The sequence below is a fragment of the Mesocricetus auratus genome, unplaced genomic scaffold (assembly GCF_017639785.1).
Source record: "Mesocricetus auratus isolate SY011 unplaced genomic scaffold, BCM_Maur_2.0 Super-Scaffold_100013, whole genome shotgun sequence".
NCBI lineage: Eukaryota > Metazoa > Chordata > Mammalia > Rodentia > Cricetidae > Mesocricetus > Mesocricetus auratus.
The window spans coordinates 46,827,559-46,848,589 of NW_024429196.1; positions in this window are offsets into that span (position 1 = coordinate 46,827,559).

Here is a 21,031-nt window from a genome sequence, read left to right on the forward strand (position 1 = left end):
ATGAAGAGACCCAACTTTGACCTCTGACTTCTTCGCACAGTCACAGGTCCACACACACACACAGGAGTTGTGGAAACCTGTAAGTAACTAAACGTATTTCCACTTATGACCTGTTTTTCTCAGGACTCACACCTTCCCTGGTCTCTGTTTCTACTAGGGGATTCACTGCCACCCTGTAGAGGAAAATAATGCCTGTCCCAGCTGTGACATTTCTCCTCCCCCCTCTTCTTCCCCTTCCTCCTCGTGCTCTTCTCCTGCTTCCTCTTCCTCTTCTCTGCTGCTCTGACATATTAGAGAAAATTAAACCAATCTTTTGACTCCCCTTGCAGACAAATTAGTAAGCTAGTATTTATCATCTCTGACATATTATACTTTGAAAACTGCCATGATTTCAACTGGTCATTATTTCAAGTGAAAGAAATTTCTGTTGTGTAAATAAACATTGGAGACATCTATATTATGCAATGTAAATAATAACAAACATACAAGATACAATACAATAATAGCCACTTCTGCCCAAACCTAGGGCAGAGGGCAAAGGTGAGTACCTGGTTTCCTCCCGCTCGCCCTCTCTCAGATCCCCTGGGCTTGGGGACTACAGCCAGGTCGACTGCCCCCCCCCCCATGGACGACCAAGCAACCAGGAGCCTGCAGAGAGAGCTGGTCCACTTCTGCCCACACTCAGGGCAGAGGGCAGAGGGCAGAGGACAGAGAGCAGAGGCCAGAGAGTATTGGATTTGCTTGCATCCACTGAAAGGGAACCCTGGTCGCCTACACACCAGGAGAGGAAAAGACTCTTTCTATACCCACTGGAAGAAGTGATGAGGAAGAGGCAATATAAGAACATGCTCAGCAACAGAAAAACAAATATGACACCACCAGAGTCTAGAGATTCTACACCAGTAAGACCTGAACACCCCAATGCGAACAAAGCAGAAGGGAATGACTTTAAAAACGCCTTCATGAAAATGATAGAGGCCCTCAAAGAGGATGCGAGAAAAATCCCTTAAAGAAATGGAAGAAAAAAACTAACCATAAAATGCAAGAAATAGAAGAAAAAACAAATCAAAAACTCCAACAAATGCAAGAAAGGGAAGAAAACATGAAGCAAAAATTACAAGAAACAATTCAAACAGTGCAAGGGGTTGAAAGCTGACATGGAGACAAAAAAAAAAACACACAGTCTGAAGGAATGCTGGAAATAGAAAAACTGGGGTAACGGTCAGGTACTACAGATACAAGCATAACCAACAGAATACAAGAGATGGAAGAGAGAATCTCAGGTGTTGAAGACACTCTATGAGAAATAGATTCATCAATCAAATAAAATCTTAAGTCCAACAAATCCCTAACACAAAATATCCAGGAAATATGGAACACCGTGAAATAATAGGTATAGAAGAGGGTGAAGAAACCCAACTCAAAGTGACAGAAAACATATTCAACAAAATCAGAGAAGAAAACTTTCCCAACATAAAGAAAGACATGCCAATGAAGGTACAAGAAGCTTACAGAACACCAAATACAGTGGATCACAACAAAAAGTCCCCTTGCCACCTAATAATCAAAACCCCAAACATACAGAATAAAGAAAGAATACTTAGAGCAGCTAAGGAAAAAGGTCAAATAACATATAAAGGCAAACCTATAAGAATTACACCTGACTTCTCCATGGAAACTCTGAAAGCCAGAAGATATTCTATCAACACTAAGAGACCACGGATGCCAGCCCAGACTACTATACCCAGCAAAGCTTTCAATCACTATAGATGGAGAAAACTAGATAGTCCATGACAAAACCAGATTTAAACAATAAATATCCACTAGCCCAGCCCTACAGAAAGTTCTGGAAGGAAAACTCCAGTCCAAGGAAGTTAACTACAACCAGAAAAACATAGGAAAGAGATAATCCCACTTTACCAACACCCAAAAGAGAAAAGGGGCGGAAATCCACATACAATTCCACCAAGAACAACCATTCCAAAACAAATGAGAACGAGCAATCAAAGGTCATTAATATCCCTCATTATTAATGGTCTTAACTCGCCCATAAAAGGCCACAGGCTGACAGAATGAATTCGAAGACAGAACCCATCCTTCTGCTGCATACAAGAAAAACACCTCAGCCTCAGAGTCAGACATTAACTCAGAGTTAAGGGTTGGGAAAAGATTTTCCAATCAAATAGTCCCAAGAAACAAGCAGGGATAGCAATCCTAATATCTACCAAACTAGACTTTAAGGTGAAATCAATCAAAAGAGATGAAAGAGGTCATTTCATATTCATCACAGGAAAAATCCACCAAGATGAAGTCTTGATTCTGAACATCTATGCCCCAAATACAAAGGCATCCACATTCGTAAAAGAAGCATTACTAAAACTCAAACCACACATAAAACCTCACACACTTATAGTGGGAGACTTCAGCACCACACTGTCACCACTAGACATGACTACAAGACAGAAACTTAACAAAGAAACAAAGGAACTAATAGAAGTTATGACCCAATTGGATTTGACAGACATCTATAGAACATTCCATCCAAACACAAAAGAATATACCTTCTTCTCAGCATCACATGGAAGCTTCTCAAAAATTGACCACATACTTGGCAACATAGCAAACCTCAACAGGTACAAATAAAATGGAATAACTCATTGTATCTTATCAGACCACCATGCTTTAAAGTTAGAGTGCAACAACATCACAAACTGCAGGAACCCTAAAAACTCATGGAAATTGAATAACGTGCTATTGCACCACTCCTGGGTCAAAGAAGAAATAAAAAATGAAATTAAAGACTTCCTAGAATTCAATGAGAATTAAGACACAACATATCCAAAGTTATGGGACACTTTGAAAGCAGTGCTAACAGGAAAGTTCATAGCACTAAGTGCCCACATGAAGAAACTGGAGAATAGTTACACTAGAGAACTAACAGCACAGCTGAAAGCTCTAGAACACAAAGAAGCAAACTCACCCAGGAGGAGTAGACGCCAGGAAATAATCAAATTGAGGGCTGAAATCAATAAAGCAGAAACTGGGAAAACAATACAAAGAATCAATGTAACAAAGAGTTGGTTCTTTGAGAAAATCAATAAGACAGACAAACCTTTATCCAAACTCACCAAAAGGCAGAAAGAGAGCATGCTAATTAACAAAACAGAAATGAAATGGGGGACATAACAACAGACACTGAGGAAATCCAGAGAATCATCAGGTCATACTTTGAAAATCTACTCCACAAAATTCGAAAATTTAAAGGAAATGGACGACTTCCTGGATATATATCAACTGCCAAAATTAAATCAAGAACAGATAAGCAATTTAAATAGACTTATAACACCTAAGGATATGGAAGCAGTCATCAAAAGTCTCCCAACCAAAAAAAGCCCAGGGCCAGACGGTTTCAGTGCAGAATTTTACCAGAAATTCAAAGAACAGCTTATACTAATTCTCCTCACAGTATTCCATGCAATAAAAACAGAGGGGTCTTTGCCAAACTCTTTTTACGAGGCTTCAATAGCATTGATACCCAAGTCACACAAAGATACAACTAAGAAAGAGAACTTCAGACCAATTTCCCTCATGAACATTGATGCAAAAATACTGACAAATCAGATCCAAGAATACATCAGAAAACTCATCCACCATGATCAAGTAGGCTTCATTTCAGGGATGTAGGGATGGTTCAACATATGAAAATCTATCAATGTAATCCACCATATATACAAGCTAAGAAACAAAAATCACATAATCATCTCACTAGATGCTGAAAAAGCCTTTGACAAAATCCAACCCCCCTTCATAATAAAGGTCTTGGAGAGATCTGGGATAACAGGAACATACCTAAACATAATAAAAGCTATATACAACAAACCAACAGGCAACATCAAATTAAATGGACAGAAACTCAACGCGATTCTGCTAAACTCAGGAACAAGACAAGGCTGTCCCCTCTCTCCATACCTCTTCAATATTGAAGTTCTAGCTAGAGCAATAAGACAACAAAAGGATATCAAGGGGATACAAAGTGGAAAGGAAGATGTAAAACTTTCACTATTTGCAGATGATATGATAGTTTACATAAGGGACCCAAAGAACTCTACCAACACTTAAGCTGATTAACACCTTCAGCAAAGTGGCAGGATACAAGATCAACTCAAGAAAATCAGTAGCCCTACTATATACAGAAGATAAGATGGCTGAGAAAGAAATCAGAGAAACATCACCCTTTACAATTGCCACGCACAAAATAAAATACCTTGGGGTAATGCTAACCAAACAAGTGAAAGACCTGTATCACAAGAACTTTGAGTCTTTAAAGAAAGAAATTAAAGAAGACACCAGAAAATGGAAAGATCTCCCATGCTCTTGAATAGGTAGGATCAATATAGTAAAAATGGCAATCCTGCCAACAGTAATCTACAGACTCAATGCAATCCCCATAAAAATTACAGCACAATTCTTCACAGACCTTGAAAGAACAATTCTCAACTTTATATGGTAAAACAAAAGACCCAGGATAGCCAACACAACCCTGCTCAACAAAGCAACATCTGGAGGCATCACCATTCCTGAATTCAAGCTCTATTATAGAGCTACAGTCCTGAAAATAGCTTGGTATTGGCACAAAAATAGACAGGTAGACCAATGTAATAGAACTGAACACTCTGAAATTAATCCACAAACCTATGAACAGCTGATTTTCGACAAAGAAGCTAAAATTATACAATGGAAAAAAGATAGCGTCTTCAACAAATGGTGCTGGCATAACTGGTTATTAGCACGTAGAAGACTGCAGATAGATCCATGCCTATCGCCATGCACAAAACTTAAGTCCAAATGGATCAAAGACCTCAACATAAATCCAGCCACACTGTACCTCTTAGAAGAGAAAGTGGGAGGTACCCTTTAACAAATTGGTACAGGAGACCACTTCCTGAACATAACACCAGTAGCACAGTCGCTGAGGTCGGCAATTAATACATAGAACCTCCTGAAACTGAGAAGCTTCTCTAAGGCAAAGGACACAGTTAACAAGACAAAAAGGCAGCCCACAGAATGGGAAAAGATATTCACTAACCCCACATCTGACAGAGGGCTGATCTCCAAAATTTACAAAGAACTCAAGAAGCTATTCTCCAAAACACCAAAGGACCTAACTAAAAAGTGGGGGGACTGAACTAATTAGAGAATTCTCAACAGAGGAGTCTAAAATGGCTGAGAGACACTTAAGAAAGTGCTCAACATCCTTAGCCATTAGGGAAATGCAAATCAAAACAGCCCTGAGATATCATCTTACTCCTGTCAGAATGTCTAAAATCAAAAACACTAATGACAGCTTATGCTGGAGAGGATGTGGAGAAAGGGGAACAATTGTCCATTGCTGGTGAGAGTGCCAACGTGTACAGCCACTTTGGAAATCAGTATGGAGATTCCTCAGGAAAATGGAAATCAGTCTACCACATGACCCAGCAATTCCACTCTTAGGCATATACCCAAAAGATGCCCATTCATACAACAAGGATGTCTGTTCCACTATGTTCATAGCAGCATTATTTGTAATAGCTAGATCCTGGAAGCAACCTAGATGCCCCACAACTGAAGAGTGGATAGAGAAAATGTGGTACATTTACACAATGGAGTACTGCTAAGCAGGAGAAAAAAACAACGGAATCTTGAAATTTGCAGGCAAATGGATAGCACTAGAAGAAACCATCCTGAGTGAGGTAACCCAGTCACAAAAAGACAAACATGGTAATTACTCACTCATATATGGATTTTAGACATGGATCAGGGGAGTGTTAGCCTATAATCCCAGGGTCAGTGAGTCTGGGAAACAGGGAGGTTCCCAAGAGATATGCATTATACCCCAGAGAAGTGGAAAGAGGCAAGATCTCCTGAGCAGATTTGGAACATGGAGGGAGATGAGAGGGAACCAGAAAAAAGAGAGGGGGATAAGAGGAGGGTAGAAGAAGGCATGGGGGAGCAGGAAGGTTGAGTCGGGGTAAGAATAGAGGAGACCAGGATGAGAGATACCATAATAGTAGGAGTCATTATAGCTTTGAGGAGAAAGCTGACACTAGTGAGATTTCCAGAGATGTACAAGGATAACACCAACTGGAAAACTAAGTAATAGCAGAGAGACTACATTAATAGCCTCTACATAATGATAAGGTTGATGACTACCTTATATGACATCCTAGAACCTTCATCCAGTGACTGATGGAAGCAAAGACAGATACTCACAGCTAAACACTGAACTGACCCCCTGGAACTCAGTGACAGAGATGGAGGAGTGATGAGCAAAGGGGTCAAGACCGTGCTGGTGAAACCCACAAAGACAGTTGACTGGACAAGGGGGAGCTCTTGAACCCCAGACTGATGGCTAAGAGACCAACAGGGGACTGATCCAGACCCCATGAATGCTGTGTAAGTGAGGAGGCCTCAGAAATCTCTGGGGACTTGGGTAGTAGATTAGTGTTCATCATGGCATACGAATGAACTTTAGGAGCCCACTCCACATGGAGGGATGCGCTCTCAGCATGGACACATGGGGAAGGGCCTAGGTCATGCCCTGGATGAAATGACAGACTCTGGAGGTCCCCCCAAGGAGGGCCTCACCTTCCCTGGGGAATGATGTGGGGATTGGGCTGGGGGTGAGTGGGTGGGGTGGGGCTGGTGGAGGGAGAAGGGGAGGAGCTGGGTTTGACATTTGAAGCATGCATGTTTCTAATTTAAATTAAAAAATACAATAATACATGTTGCCACCTATTAAAAACAATGTAGTTCTTTATTTACTGATCCAGAAAGGCATAATTCTTATTTTTGAAAGATTATGCAATAAGAAATCTAACTTTTAGGCTGGATGTGGTGGCACACACCTTTAATCCCAGCACTCTGAGGGCAGAGGCAGGAAAGTCTGTGAGTTCCAGGCCATCCAGCGCTCCATGATCTAATTTTTAGGTTAAAACAAGAGACTATTTAATAGGGTGTACAGGTGTGTGTGTGCGTGCATGCACGCACATGCTTCTGAGTGTGTGCATGTGTGTGTGCATACATAATTCCATGTATACGTAATGTATGTGTGTTCACATGTTTCTGCGTGTATGTGCATGTGTGTGCATGCATGCTTGTGTGCACATGTTTCTGTGTTTGTGCATGTGTGCACATGCACATGTCTCCGTGAACACAAGCATGTGTGGTGACTCAGTGGAAGGCACTTGACAGTACAGTTGACTGTTAACCCAGAACAAGCAAATGACTCCTCTCCACCTTACATTATGTAAGGCTGCATTATCTAAATGTCTTAGAATACCTGTGTCTGTTTTGTAAGTGGTGAAATAAAAACGCTAGTGCATCCAGTATGGACTCTTAAGGCCACCACTAACTTACCTGGGATATTTGCATTACCCTTTCCAGCTTTAGTTTGCATTTCTACTTTTACCTACTTAGATAAAGGCATTTCTGTTTATACCTGCTTAGGCATTTTTTAAATAGTTGCCTTTCTTGGTAACTAACTGCATGTTAAAATAATTCTGGGTAAGTCAGATATGGATCAGTGATTAAAAGTGCTTGTTGCTCTTGCAGAGGACCTGGGTTCGGTTCCCAGTACTCACATGGTGGCTCGAAACATCTGTAGCTCCAGTTCCAGGAGGTTTGATGCCTTCTTCGTACCTCTGCAGGTACCAGGAATGCATATGGTGAACATACATGACAGATCTTCCCAGCCACCTCATTGCAATCAGGGTGATCCCCCCAGATATGCCCATAGGCCAACCCCATCTAGACAGTCCCTCACCCAGACTCGCTTTCCAGGTGACTCTAGACTGTGTCAAGTTCATAATTAGAACCAGCCACTACAGACTATTTAAAATTCCTTCAGAAGTTGAGAGTATAGTTCAATGGTACAACACTGGTCTAGCACATACAGGCCCCAGGCTGTGCCCAGAAACATCACCACTGTGAGAACACACACACACTCACATAAGCACATACCCAAGATTTCCTAAATACCTTCAGGGTGTTTACAAAAAACAAATGCCTTAAAATATGCTGTGCTTTTATATATCATAAAGCATTAAATTATGAGCAATATAAAGGTCTACCTGTTTGACCATGTGTTATTTTGTTTTTCATTAAATAAATTTATTTTTAAATAGTATTTTTATTTATGCATGGGCTGGTGTGTACCACGTGCGTGCCTGTGGTCAGAAAGCGGCACCAGATCCCATGGAGCTGGAGTTACAGGCAGATGTGAGCCACTGGGTATGATGCCGAGAAAAAGCCGGACTTGTGGCAAGAGCCACGAGAGCTAATGGCAGAGCCATCTCTCCAGCCCGATTTGTTTACTGGAGGCTGTGACCAGGCTTGCCATCCAGGGCAGGCTGTGTGGCAGGTATCTTCCCCGACGAGTCATCTCGCCAGCACTATATGCTATTTTAACAATAAAAGATCAAGGACAATTGGCAAAATAAAATAGCTGTTCAGACTTCTGAGGATAATGCTTTTGAATTCGATGGCCTATTTTAATTTAAGCGGACTAAGGCACCCGTCGACCTTAAACGATTGGGAAACCGCAATGAGCCAACGCTGTCGGTAGGTGGCAGTAGAGCACCACACGGCAATGTTTGCACTCTGAAGTTAGGCTGTTGGTTCCTGCCAGTTACAGAGAAACCCTTCTGTTCAGGAGCACGAGAAGAACCAGTGTTCCCAAGCTTTCCTTGTCGAGTAGGACAGTAGCTCTCCCCGGACCTTTTGGTTTCCAGCACCGAGTGCCCTGACTGTGGACCGAGTAACTACCAGTCATTACTTTTCATCGAGAGACTTCTACTCTAAGACTATCCTGACAGTAAAGACACAAGCTCAAGGGGGTAGAGGTTGGGGCCTTCCAGCAAGTTCCAGGGACCACTTGATTTTGTGGGAAACCAACTAAGGCATTCATGTTACATCTTGTATAGTGGGACATTTGTGAGAGCATACAACATCTTCATTCCTTCTTCCTCCTTTTGAAGTTCAGGATTTTCTGTCGGGAGAATTTAAAAATAACAAAGCAATCACGTTGTATATTTGTTTTCTGAAACAAGGTGTTGCTATGTAGCAGGATGACCTCAGACCCTCAGGCATCATCCTGCCTTTGCCTCCAGGTTCTGGGCTTACAGATATGAATCTCTCTAGGAGGTGTTTCTTTTCCCTGGGAACTGTGAGAAACGAGTGTATTTTACTAACTTGCTGTAAAGCACAGTTTGTGTTTTGCTTCATTAGATAAAGCCAACTTTCCTCTTGTCTTTTGGGTGACTTCCTTTTCCCACGTACTTTTCTAATTGTGCATCAACAAGTCCGACTAAGACATCTCTCTTTGGACATTCTGTCCAGCAAATTCAAAGATTGTAGACTCCCTGTCTTAGTCAGGTTTTGCCAATGTGTCACAGACCTAGACAGTATTTGGGAAGGGTAACATCAACAGAGAAAATGTCTCCATCAGACTGACTGTAGACAAATCTTAGGGCATTTTCTCCATTGAAGACTGATGGGAAAGGGCCCAGCCCAGATGGGCAGTGGTCCCCGGAAGGGGGGAAACAAGATAGCTGGCTGAGCAAGACAATGTGGGGAACCCAGTGAGCAGTGCTCTTCCAAGGCCTCTGCCTCAGTTCCTGCCTTGAGTTCCTCCCTGGTGACAGAGTGTGAACTGTAATAAACGCTTCCTCCTCAAGTGGCTTTTCATGTTTTTTTTTCCCCAGGGATAGGCACTCCTTTGATGGCGAAAACGCTTTTTTTTTTTTTTTTTTTTTTTTTGAGAAAAGATCTCATGGAGACAAAAGACTTACTAGGCAGATCTCAGGCTGACTTGGAACGCCCAGCCGTTCTCCCAGCCCTGTCCCCCCGGGTACTGTGTTTATAGCCACCATACTTGACTTGAAAAAGTTGAGTTGTAAGGGACGGATTCTTAGTTTGTGCTCAGCCTCAGCGCAGGGGTGGTCAGGAAGTGGGGTTTTTGTTTAGAAACCAAGCTAGGTGGTACAGCCACAGATATAGAACCATCAAAGGGCACAGCCCTGAGAGACCTTGTGTTAGTGATCATTTGATACTCGGAAGGCAGGGCCATGGCCAACAGTCTGCCAGAGTGAATGTTTTCCTTTGGGGAAGGCCTTCCTCAGCACGGATCTGTGAAGACCTTGGGTTCACTGAAACGGCATTTATGGAGGCTTTGTTTCAGTAGCTGTGATTGACTTGGGTATCCAGGCCCTAGTCAACAAGAGAAGACACTTGCGTGAAGGAACCCTAAGGCCTTTCTAAAATAGGTCAGATTCTCGCAAGGCCAGGCAGTGAAGCGTTGTTTCTAGGGTCCGGAGGCCAATGTTTTCCTGGAAAAAAGTAATTAAAATATAAGCAGCTTCACAAGCCAAGAATGAGCACCCATTGCCCTCTGGCTGGCAGATGCTATTAAGTATTAGGTTCAACTAGACTTTGGAGCCACAGTGACCAAGACTCTGGGACAATTAGAACAGCAAATCGCAGCTGCCCTCCCCAACCAGTTCAAGCCCACAAGCCCCGGCATGTCTCCATGGTACTTATGGTAGATTCTGAGGTGTCTGGCAGGAATTACTGTCATTATGTCAGCCTTGTATACAGCACACAAAGTGTCCATGAAGCCAAGCGGGCTCCAATGCCATTACCCAGAAAGCATTGTAAGCCAGCCCCAGAGGAGACCCATTCTGAACTTAGAATTCTCCTCTCCTCATCAAAAGAAAAAAACTTCAAATTTGAGTCATGCCTCTCAAGAGTGTCTTGAGACAGGAAAGAGGCAATTGAGAGAAACAGTGCCCAGGGTAGGAAGAAAAGGCTGCCCTGGAAAACGGAGAAAATAAATAAATAAAAGGAGGAATGCCTCCCAGGACAAAAATTCAGACTAGGCTGCAACTTTGCAGAGGTTGTTAGACAAAGCAAAAATTGCCTAGGAATAAAATTGCAAACATGCAAATCACCGTGCTGGCTGAAACAAACTCAATGCTAAGTCCCCAGAGAGGAATGGCTGGTTAGACAGGAGACGGAACTGGGTCACCAGAGAAACACAAAACCCTAATCTGAGCAAAGGAGCCCACCCTTGTCACCATTCTCAGTTCCGGATTCTCATCGCCTAACACTGGAATCAACCAGCGGTTCCCATAGACAGTCCCCAAGTTTAGACACTTTGACTTGCAATTGTTTAAACTTAATGATGGTGCAAGAATGTACCCCTATTCTATCTTTCCCTCTCATAACACTGTTTGATATTCAGTACTTTATAAGTTTGGTTTTGTATTAGCAGTTTGTTCAGCTACAGGCTAATGTAATCATTAGGGACTAGACTAAGCTCTTATATCCCACTAGCAAAGTTTATTCTGTTTGTTTGTTTTGATATAAGGTCTTACTCTGTACCCCTGACTGGCCTGGATGTCATCATGTAGCCCAGGCTGGCCTTGAACTTGCAGAAATCCTCCTGACTCACCAACCCAAATACTCAGCTAGCACCCACAAAGTGCCACACTCAATTTGGATTTATTTAATGTCTTTAGAAATGCATTTCCAACTTCTAATATGTTCGTCACACTGTAACCCTTAACAATAAAGACACATCAAGGTAACCATGAGGGACCTGAGACTGAGTCTCATTCCAGATACCGTTTTTCACCCTGAAGCACCTTGGGTGATGGAAGATGACGCCTCAGGGACCTGCCTCAGCAGAGGCATGACTCTGTCTTTGTGGGGCAGATGAAAAGGAGGCATCTTTTCCCTCTGCATTGATGGGCACCTGCTTCCCATGCACTCCTCCCCCAGCCCCATCGAGCACACAAGGCACCTTTCTTCCTTTGCACCCAAGCATCCCTGACCTCTCCATCCCCTACCTTCTACACCCATCTTTCCTCTTCTGAACCTCAGTAGCCAGGCAAGGAACATGAGTTGGTTTCAACTGTTCAGTCTTGAGGTAAGAGACAGCTTGTTGTACCCTGTGGTCACACTGCCTGATTCAGTTACACTTTCCAGAACTATTTATTAATAATCACAGCTAAGATGTACATAGCCCTGCTGTGTATCAGGTACTCTGTCATGCATACAGCATGCACTGATTCTGTGAAACAGCAAATGTTTTTGTTATCCTATTTCAGCATCAAGAAAATGGAGTCTCAGAGAGCTAGTTTCCTTGTGTGGCCAATGTCAGAGCATGTCTTTAGATCCAGAATTTGTACTTGTATCTTCCTACATACAAAGGAGGCATCCCTTGTGCCCTCTCCATGACACCATCAAGGGAGGGAGGAAGTGGCTCTGTCTACCTTATATGTTCCCAGGACCTTTGCAAGGATTCGAGGCAAGTTTGTAGCATGTACTCTCTGTGACCATAAGGCCTGTGCTTTGTAGGAAGAGCCTCTGGCATCCAGCAGTGGTTTGAAAATAAGTGGGGACAGATGATTTAAAAACATCGAATGGTTCTCTTCTCGCACAGTCCATGCCTGCTGACTTCCCTCCAGGGAGGATTCCGTTCTCTCCTAGATGAGTGTCTGGGTTTTAAGGATGCACTTGGATATTTTCTTTCCCCAGCTGCAACAGCAACAACTTGGATGCTTCAGATTCTTGGAGCTTTCCAGTGTTGGGTTATGTCAACAAGGCTGTCCTCTGAGGATATTAGAGAGCATGAAAGGGTTTTACCAAAGGATGGATGGGAAGCAATATAGGCTTCCAAATTATTAACATTAGGTAACAATAATACTGAATATTCAATTACAGTACAAGTGGCTTACTTTTATCCACAGGTTTCAGTCAAAATGCAAAACTTTTTAAAGATTTGTTTTATTTTAAAAATTATGTATGTGTGTGTCCATGTGTGTGTACTGGTACCCTTGGAATACAGAAGACATTAGATGTTTTGGGGCTGGAGTTACAGGTGGCTGTGAGCCACCCAGTGTCAATGCTGGGAAATGGGTTTGGGTCCTTTACAAGAACACCAAGTGCTCTTAACCGCTAAGGCACCTCTCCATGTTCCTTGCCTGGCTACTGAGGTTCAGAAGAGGAAAGATGGGTGTAGAAGGTAGGGGATGGAGAGGTCGAGCTTGCTTGGGTGCAAAGGAAGAAAGGTGCTAGATGGGGCTTGCATCTACTTGCAGGAGCATTGGTGACTAACAGGCAGAACACTACTGAAAGTCCCACCCACATGGTAATAGCTCAATCCTTAACTTCCTGTATCTCAAGAGCCTCCCTTCCTGCTTCCAGGAGGGAATGGTTCAGTTTGGAGGGAATAACATTAAATTCATTGGTTTATATGGTTAGATTGTTTGTTTAGTCTGTCATTGGTAGCTCATCTGGGGTGAAGACATTGGTTCACATACTCCCAGGGGGAAAAACTCACATATGAAGAATGAATCCAAGCACTACTGTCAGTAGCCCTTCTTAGAGTAAGCCCAAGTCCACTCATGACTTCTCAAGCCAGTCTTGGTCTATTGTAATCTCTACTATATGATTATTAACAGTGACTGCCTTAATTAGGATTTCTGTGGCTGTGATGAAACACTGTTACCAAAGCAACCAAGGGAAGAAAGGCTTACACTTCCACATTGTAGTCTATCACTGAAGGAAGGCAGGTAGGAACTCACACAGGACAGGAACCTGGAGGCGTAAACTGATGCAGAGGCTTCCTGGCTTGCTCCCCATAGCTTGTTTAGCCTGCTTTCTTATAGAAGCCAGGACCATCATCCCAGGGATGGCACCACTCACAATGGGCTGAACCCTCCCCCATCAATCACTAGTTAAGAAAATGCTCTATAGGCTTTTCCCAATTGAGGCTCCTTCTGTCTGATAATTCCAGCTTGTGTCAAGTTGACATAAATCTAACAAGGACAGTGCCCTTTCATTCTCAAAATGTCTTGGTCTTACATTGCTGCTTTGCCCACGGCAGCAGCAGCATTAGCAGACAAGGGCAGTGTGTTCCTATCTTTTCACTTCTTATCCATGTCTTGTTCACTTGGGATTTTTCTTCATCTCTTATTGTGGCCTGTTTTACGCCACAACCATTTCACCTCAAAATGATTCTCCTACCCATCCCCTCTAGTCTTCCTTTCAGATGCTCAGCTGTGGAATGAAGGGTGGAGATGAATGATTGGGAGTTCTGTGACCCACTCTGCAGACTGCTTATCTCGCCTCAAGGCCATGGCTGGTGAATCACTCCCCCAGAGCACAGAGCCTTCATCTGCAGATCCGGAGAGTAGGCTGGACCTCTCAGGGTTATAATGCAATGCTAGGAAAATGTCAGCTTCCTGTTAGTCCCATTATTCGCCCTTTGTGGGAACAATATACAGAGATCATAAAAGAGTCCAACAAGCATAACAAATGTCCTTCCTAGTTCTACTAAAGTTGTCTTGTTAGTCACCAACAAGCCCCTGGAGCATGGCTGGAAGTCCTTGCACAATGATGCTGTTGCACATTGATGAGGAATACGACCGAAGGCTGCACTTCCTGTATTAGCAAAGGGACAGCTATTGGCATGATTTGAGCACAGCAATGTCAGCTCCCCATTACACCAAGCCCCTAGGGCTCCACTACTGCCACCACATGCCCTTCAGTTCTACTGACCTCTAAAAGTACTCCTGTGTCTAAAATGGCTGAGAGGCACTTGAGAAAGTGCTCAACATCCTTAGCCATCCGGAAATGCAAATCAAAACAACTCTGAGATATCATCTCACTCCTGTCAGAATGGCTAAAATCAAAAACACCAACGACAATTTATGCTGGAGAGGATGTGGTGAAAGGGGGGACACTCCTCCATTGCTGGTGGGAGTGCCAACTGGTTCAGCCACTTTGGAAATCAGTGTGGAGATTCCTCAGAAAAATGGGAATAAACCTACCACAAGACCCAGCAACTCCACTCTTAGGCATATATCCAAAAGATGCCCATTCATACAACAAGGATGTCTGTTCCACTATGTTCATAGCAACATTATTTGTAATAGCCAGAACTTGGAAGCAACCTAGATGCCCCTCAACCGAAGAGTAGATAGAGAAAATGTGGTACATTTACACAATGGAGTACTATTCAGCAGAAAAAAACAATGGAATCCTGAGATTTGCAGGCAAATGGATGGCACTAGAAGAAACCATCCTGAGTGAGGTAATGCAGTCACAAAAAGAGAAACATGGCATGTACTCTCTCATATATGGATTTTAGACATAGATCTGAGGAGTGCCAGCCTACAATCCCATGGCCAGAGAGTCTGGGAAACAGAACCTTCATTCAGTGGCTAATGGAAGAAGAGGCAGACTCCCATGGCTAAGCACTGAGCTGAACTCAAGAAAGCCAGTAACAGAGAGGGAGGACTGATGACCACAGGGATTAAGACTGGGCTGGTTTAATCCCCAGAAACAGCTGACCTGACAAGGGTTAACTCTTGAATCCCAGGCTGATATCTGGGAATCCAGCATGGGACTGATCAAGACCCCCCCTGAATGGGGGTGTCAGTGAGGAGGCCTAGGTAATCTATTGAGCCTTGGGCAGTAGGTCAGTATTTATCCCGAGTATACACATGGACTTTGGACTCCCATCCAACAATGTGAGATGCACTCTCACCCTGAACTCTTGGGGGAGGGTCTAGGCCCTGTCCTGGATGAAATGACAGACTATGGACACCTCCATGGAAGGCCTCACCTTCCCTGGGGAAGTGAGGGGATATTGGGGGGGTTGGGGGGAGGGCACGGGAGGAGGGGAGGGAAACAGAGAGGGACCTGGAACTGACTTGTGAAGCAATCTTGTTTCTAATCTAAATTTAAACTTAAAAATAAATAATAAAAAAAGAAAAGAAAAAAAAACTCAGAGCCCATGAGTTTTTTCCTAGCTCCTGAAGGAATCCTATGATAACATCTCCCCACCCTGCCTGCTGCCCAGTGTGGCTGGGGCTCGTCTTTATAATGGCTGCAGTGCCTCCTCTTCTAGAATGCACCACTCTCCTTGTTATGATGTTGGCGATGTGGACAGTGGTGAGCATGGTGAGCAGGCATCAGGTTTGCTTTTCTGACTGCCCTTTCCTCAGTTTCTTTACTGAAAACCACCCACTCCCAGAAAATGTGCTTGGATGGAGCTGGTCCTTTTCCCTCCAGTCTTTGGTACCCTTGGAAGCCTTATCCATCGGTCAGAGTGAGTGGCCTGTGGATGGCCGCATGTCTCAGGTGTCAAAGAGAATGATGCTGAGATTTGGCCTGGGGTGAGAGGAAAAGAGCTGCCCCTCCTTTGAGACTGAAGTGAGCAGGTGCTGCTGGAGGCCATCTTTCTCCCTGGAGATGAAGCCAATTCAGTGGGAAGAGAGGCTGGCAAACGGAAGAAACATTTCTGATAACAGTGCTCTGGCACCTGATCTGTCTGTGCTTCCAGCCTGTTTGTGGGGATTAGTGAGCCAACTATAGCCTCCTTCATGCTCAGGCTGCTTAGTGTTCCGGCCACCTGTAATATAAGGGAATCCCAGGTAAAGCGACAAGAAAACGTGTTATCCTTTGCAGAAGGGCTGCCTTTTAACACTAGGTATGTCTTTAGCCCCGAAAAGATGCATTTGTATGGCAGAATTCCTGGGAGGGTGAGTTAGCTGTCCCATTTAGGGTCAGACAACCCCCACCACTCATTCATTCTCAGCCGTTTGTCCCATTAAAGGATTCTTCACATACTCCATTGTGCATACACATCTCACTTTCATTTGAAATAAATTAGAAACAAGAGATGCTCAAACCCCACCTTCCTGTGAGCACCTCATCTGCCTCATACTGAGACTGGCCCAGATCAAAGTTGTCCCCACTGACCCAAAGAAGTTCCTGGCTTGGATCCAGGCCTGAGGAAGCCACTCGGGGAAGCACCATTCAGAGTGCTTCTCTCTCTCTCTCTCTCTCTGACTTCAGCTGCCGACCCTGCAGTTAGCATTAGGAGTGTCATCAGGAAAGACTCTGCTGAGCTGGAAGCATGTCCTAGAACTGCCATCTCTCATCCTGCTTTCCGCCTTCTCACCCTGCACTTCAGACAAGCACTGCACGTGGCAGCAAGAATCCAGTTCTTTCTTTATTCTTTTATTTATATTTTTTTAGAGTTAAAATGGATTTTCAGTCATAAGATGCTAAGTTCTGAGCATCTAATGTAGAGGGTGATCACAGCTAACAATAGTAGATGCAGAACAATTTGCTAAATGATTAGGTCTTCATTGTTCTTACCTTCCAAAATAAAACAGTGGAGAGTGTTAAATAACTGTGATCATTTCACAGCATGCACACACAACAAGTCATATCAGACACTGTAAACTCATAAAAACATACTTGCACTTACACATAACAAAACAAAGGAGAGAAAACAATAGACACATTGTTGAGCATATATGGGTAAATAAATAAGCTGCCTGCAGAGGTATGTTTGTTGAATGACTACGTCTTTGTAGACACACAGGGGTCGGTTACTGTTCTCTTCACTATGATAAAGCATATGGTAGAAACAGCTTACGGAGGAAAGGGTTTGTTTGGGTTTGTTTCGAGGGTGGGAAGGCTGGCAGTGGCAATATAAATTGACTGGTCACATCACATCTGCAGTCCAGAAACAGAGAGAGCTGAACACTAGCATTCTGCTTGTCCCCTCCTTTAAAAAAAGGCTAGTAATTTTAATTTTCTGTATTATTATTTTAAGGATTTAATAAGTTTTCTTTTATGTGTATATACATGTGTGCCTAAGTACCCTCAGAGGTTAGATAGGGCATCAGATTTCCTAGAACTGGAGTTATAGGTGGCTGTGAGCTGCCATATGTGGGTGCTGGGAACCAAACCCCAGTGCATTGCAAGAGCAGCGAGTGTTTTTTAACCATTGAGGCATTTCTCCAGCCTCCTGCCCTCTCCTTTTTTACTCACTGTGAGACCCTAGCCCAGGGATCCGTGTTGCCCACACCCAGATTAGATCTTCCCACCTTAGTGAAACCTTCCTGGAAATGCCCCCTATACACACCCAGATGTGTTTCATAGGTAATTCTAAATCTCATCAAGTTAACAGTGACGATATACTATCACAATATACTGTACATGTGTATGTGCTCATAAAAACCGAATGCATATATCTCCATGCATGTGAGTAGATAGAATCTAGTAATAAACATGAAAGTGCTCTACGGTACAAAGGGAAAACAGAAGGGGAATGCTGGGCATCGATGATTCAGTCACATACCGGACAAATTAAAACCAGAAAACAGGGCGGCAGCCAGGAGAGCAGGACTACTAAAACCCTCTTGGTGGGTGTGACCCACTGGAAATGAGGGAAGAGACACAGGCTCAAATCTCCACAAAGCCATAGGCTTTTCCCTTAGGAGATCTTTTTATGTTCATCCATGGATCTCAGATTGTTCGGGTCCAGCCTATTGCTGTGAGATTTCAGGAATGTATCCAACAGAGCTCCAGAAACACACTCTGAAAACAGGAGCCCCATGAGTTGCGTTAAGGAGATATCCAAGAAGCATAGGTTGGAAAGGACCCAAGCCTGCTGTCTTCCAAGCTCAGCCCCAGTCCGGGCCAGGCCGAATAGGGGAGCTTGTGAGACCATATTACACCTTTGAGAGTAATTACACCTTTGAGGAGCTGAGCTGTCAGATACCCTCCCTGTCTACTGGCAGTCTCCAGGAAGGCCTAACTTGGGGGGAGGGGGCCCATATACTCCTATGCCTTCTGACCCTCAAGGTGTGAGCTGTGATTCTAGGAGATGGAGACAGGAACAATAGCACAGCGGGAGCACACAGGTACAGTATCAGAAGCGTGGAAGGCATCTCCATTGTTTTGGTTCGAATGTGAAGTCCCTATCAGTGCATGTCTTAGAACACCTGCTCACCATCTTGTGGCGCTCTTTTGGGGGACTGTAGATCACACAGGAGGGAGGTGAGGATGATACTCATGTCTGGTTCCTGCCCAGGTTCTCCAAGTTCCCACTGCTACCCCGGGCCCCAGGAAGAGTGTATGGGGGTTCACCATGTCGGATTCTAGGGTCTGCTTAGGCAGAGCCTGGGCAACACGGCACTGACACCTGGATGGCTGCTGACATGTCTGCTGTAGCCTCACTCCATGGTCCTGTGAAAATGAGTGAAAAATACCTTCAGGAAAAATCCCCTCCAGGGAGGATTACAGGATTGGTGCACAATGAGCAGCCCTGCATTCTCAAACTTGAAGAGACCACGCTGTGGATTTTGATCAAGCCCAAGGAGCTGTGTTTTCTTGCTACAAATGTAGAGAAGCCAGAAGGTGTTCTCTAGGTAGAGACTCTGGATGACTTGTAAGTAGATTTTTCTTTGGGCTGCCAACTCACAAAAAATGACACTGAGACTAATTATTAATTATGAAAGTTCAGCCTGTCGCTTAGGCTTGTCCCACTAGCGCTATAACTTAAATGAACCCATTTTTATTCATCTACATGCAGCCATGTAACTCATGACTTTTCCCTCTCCTCCTGAATGTCTGTTCCTTTTGCCTCCACTGGCAACTCCGCCTTTCTTCATCCCAAAGCTTCGTCCCCAGAAATCCTGCCTATACCTCCTGCTTAGCTAGTGACCATTTAGCTCTTTATTAAACCAGTCACAGTGACACATTTTCACATAGTATAAAGGAATATTCCATCACAACATGGAGAATGAAAGAGAAAACACAAGCTCGATAATTTCATCTATAGGTCAAGTAAGAAGGCAGTTATCTTTTATAGTCATGTTCTACAGCCAACAAAGCAATCCAACTGCCTATTACTAACACACATTATAATCTATATAGAAGAGCAATTATGGGCTAATAAAGCTGACAAAAGCACTTGCTGTCAAATCTGATGACCTGAGTTTGATCCCCAGGATTCATATGATGGGAGGAGAAAAGTGACTCCTGCAACTTGTCCTCTGATCTCTACATAGCTACCACAGTACAACACACATGTGTATGCACGTGCACACACACACACACACACAATATTTTTAAAGAGATTAATCACATTTTCACATTTTATTCCAAAATGATTGACTATTAAAGGATAGTTATTGCTATGATTTAGGACATAAGACATATGCATTTAAATTTGAGTGCAGTGTTGCTCCTTTGTCCAATTGCTCCATTTATGATGCCCCTCAAATGTATAGACAATAAGCATATATAAATACAGCATATGCAGTGAATACATTATACTTGTTACAAGTGAATATTCTTAAAGCTCCCTTCCTTCATCTTTTCTGAGAAAGACATTTCAACAGAGCATTTCCATCTCAGGAACTTATGTGGATGATTATTTAATCCTTCATATCAAACCATAGCTTAGATTTATAAAACTGAAGTTGAAGAACTGTATTCGGCATTTATGAGTTTCAGAGTTAAACTCGTATAACTGATACTTTCTCAAAAGATATAAAATAACAGTATGCAAAAAATGAAAAATATCTTTGTAAAAAATCTTGTCCATGGGTAACAGGACTGTATGAATGCTATCTCTCTCTCTGTCTTATCACACATGCTCCAAACTATCTTTCTCTGGGATCCTGATCTCAGATCTGAGCTCAGCTGATGCTGCAGGAAGCAACTGTCTAACTATAGCATCCTGTTTACCTCCTGTCACTGTAATGGTCACTGTAAATAACAAGATCCTCTGGCTATGCCGAGGAGCAATGGAAGCGATGCCTGGGAGGAACTCACAGCTCTGAGGCTGTATTTTGGATGTGGTTTGCATGGATTCCGCAATAGCTCATGTGTTGAGGATATATTTTGAAGGTGGAAATTAAACTTGACTGTGATGTTTGGAGGTCAATCACTTGGGAGGTGAGTGAGATGCTATTAAAGCAATAGTGGTGGAGAATCTAGGACTGGATATTGGTGGTTTTATAAGAAAAGAGGCAAAGAGACAGATAGAAACATCTCTGTCTCCTGCCATGTGACAACCTGTACTGCCTCAGCCATAGGACTTGTGCACAAGGAGACCGTCACCAAATACAGGCTCTTGACCATGGGATAAAAACATGATTCATTGGACAACCCCATG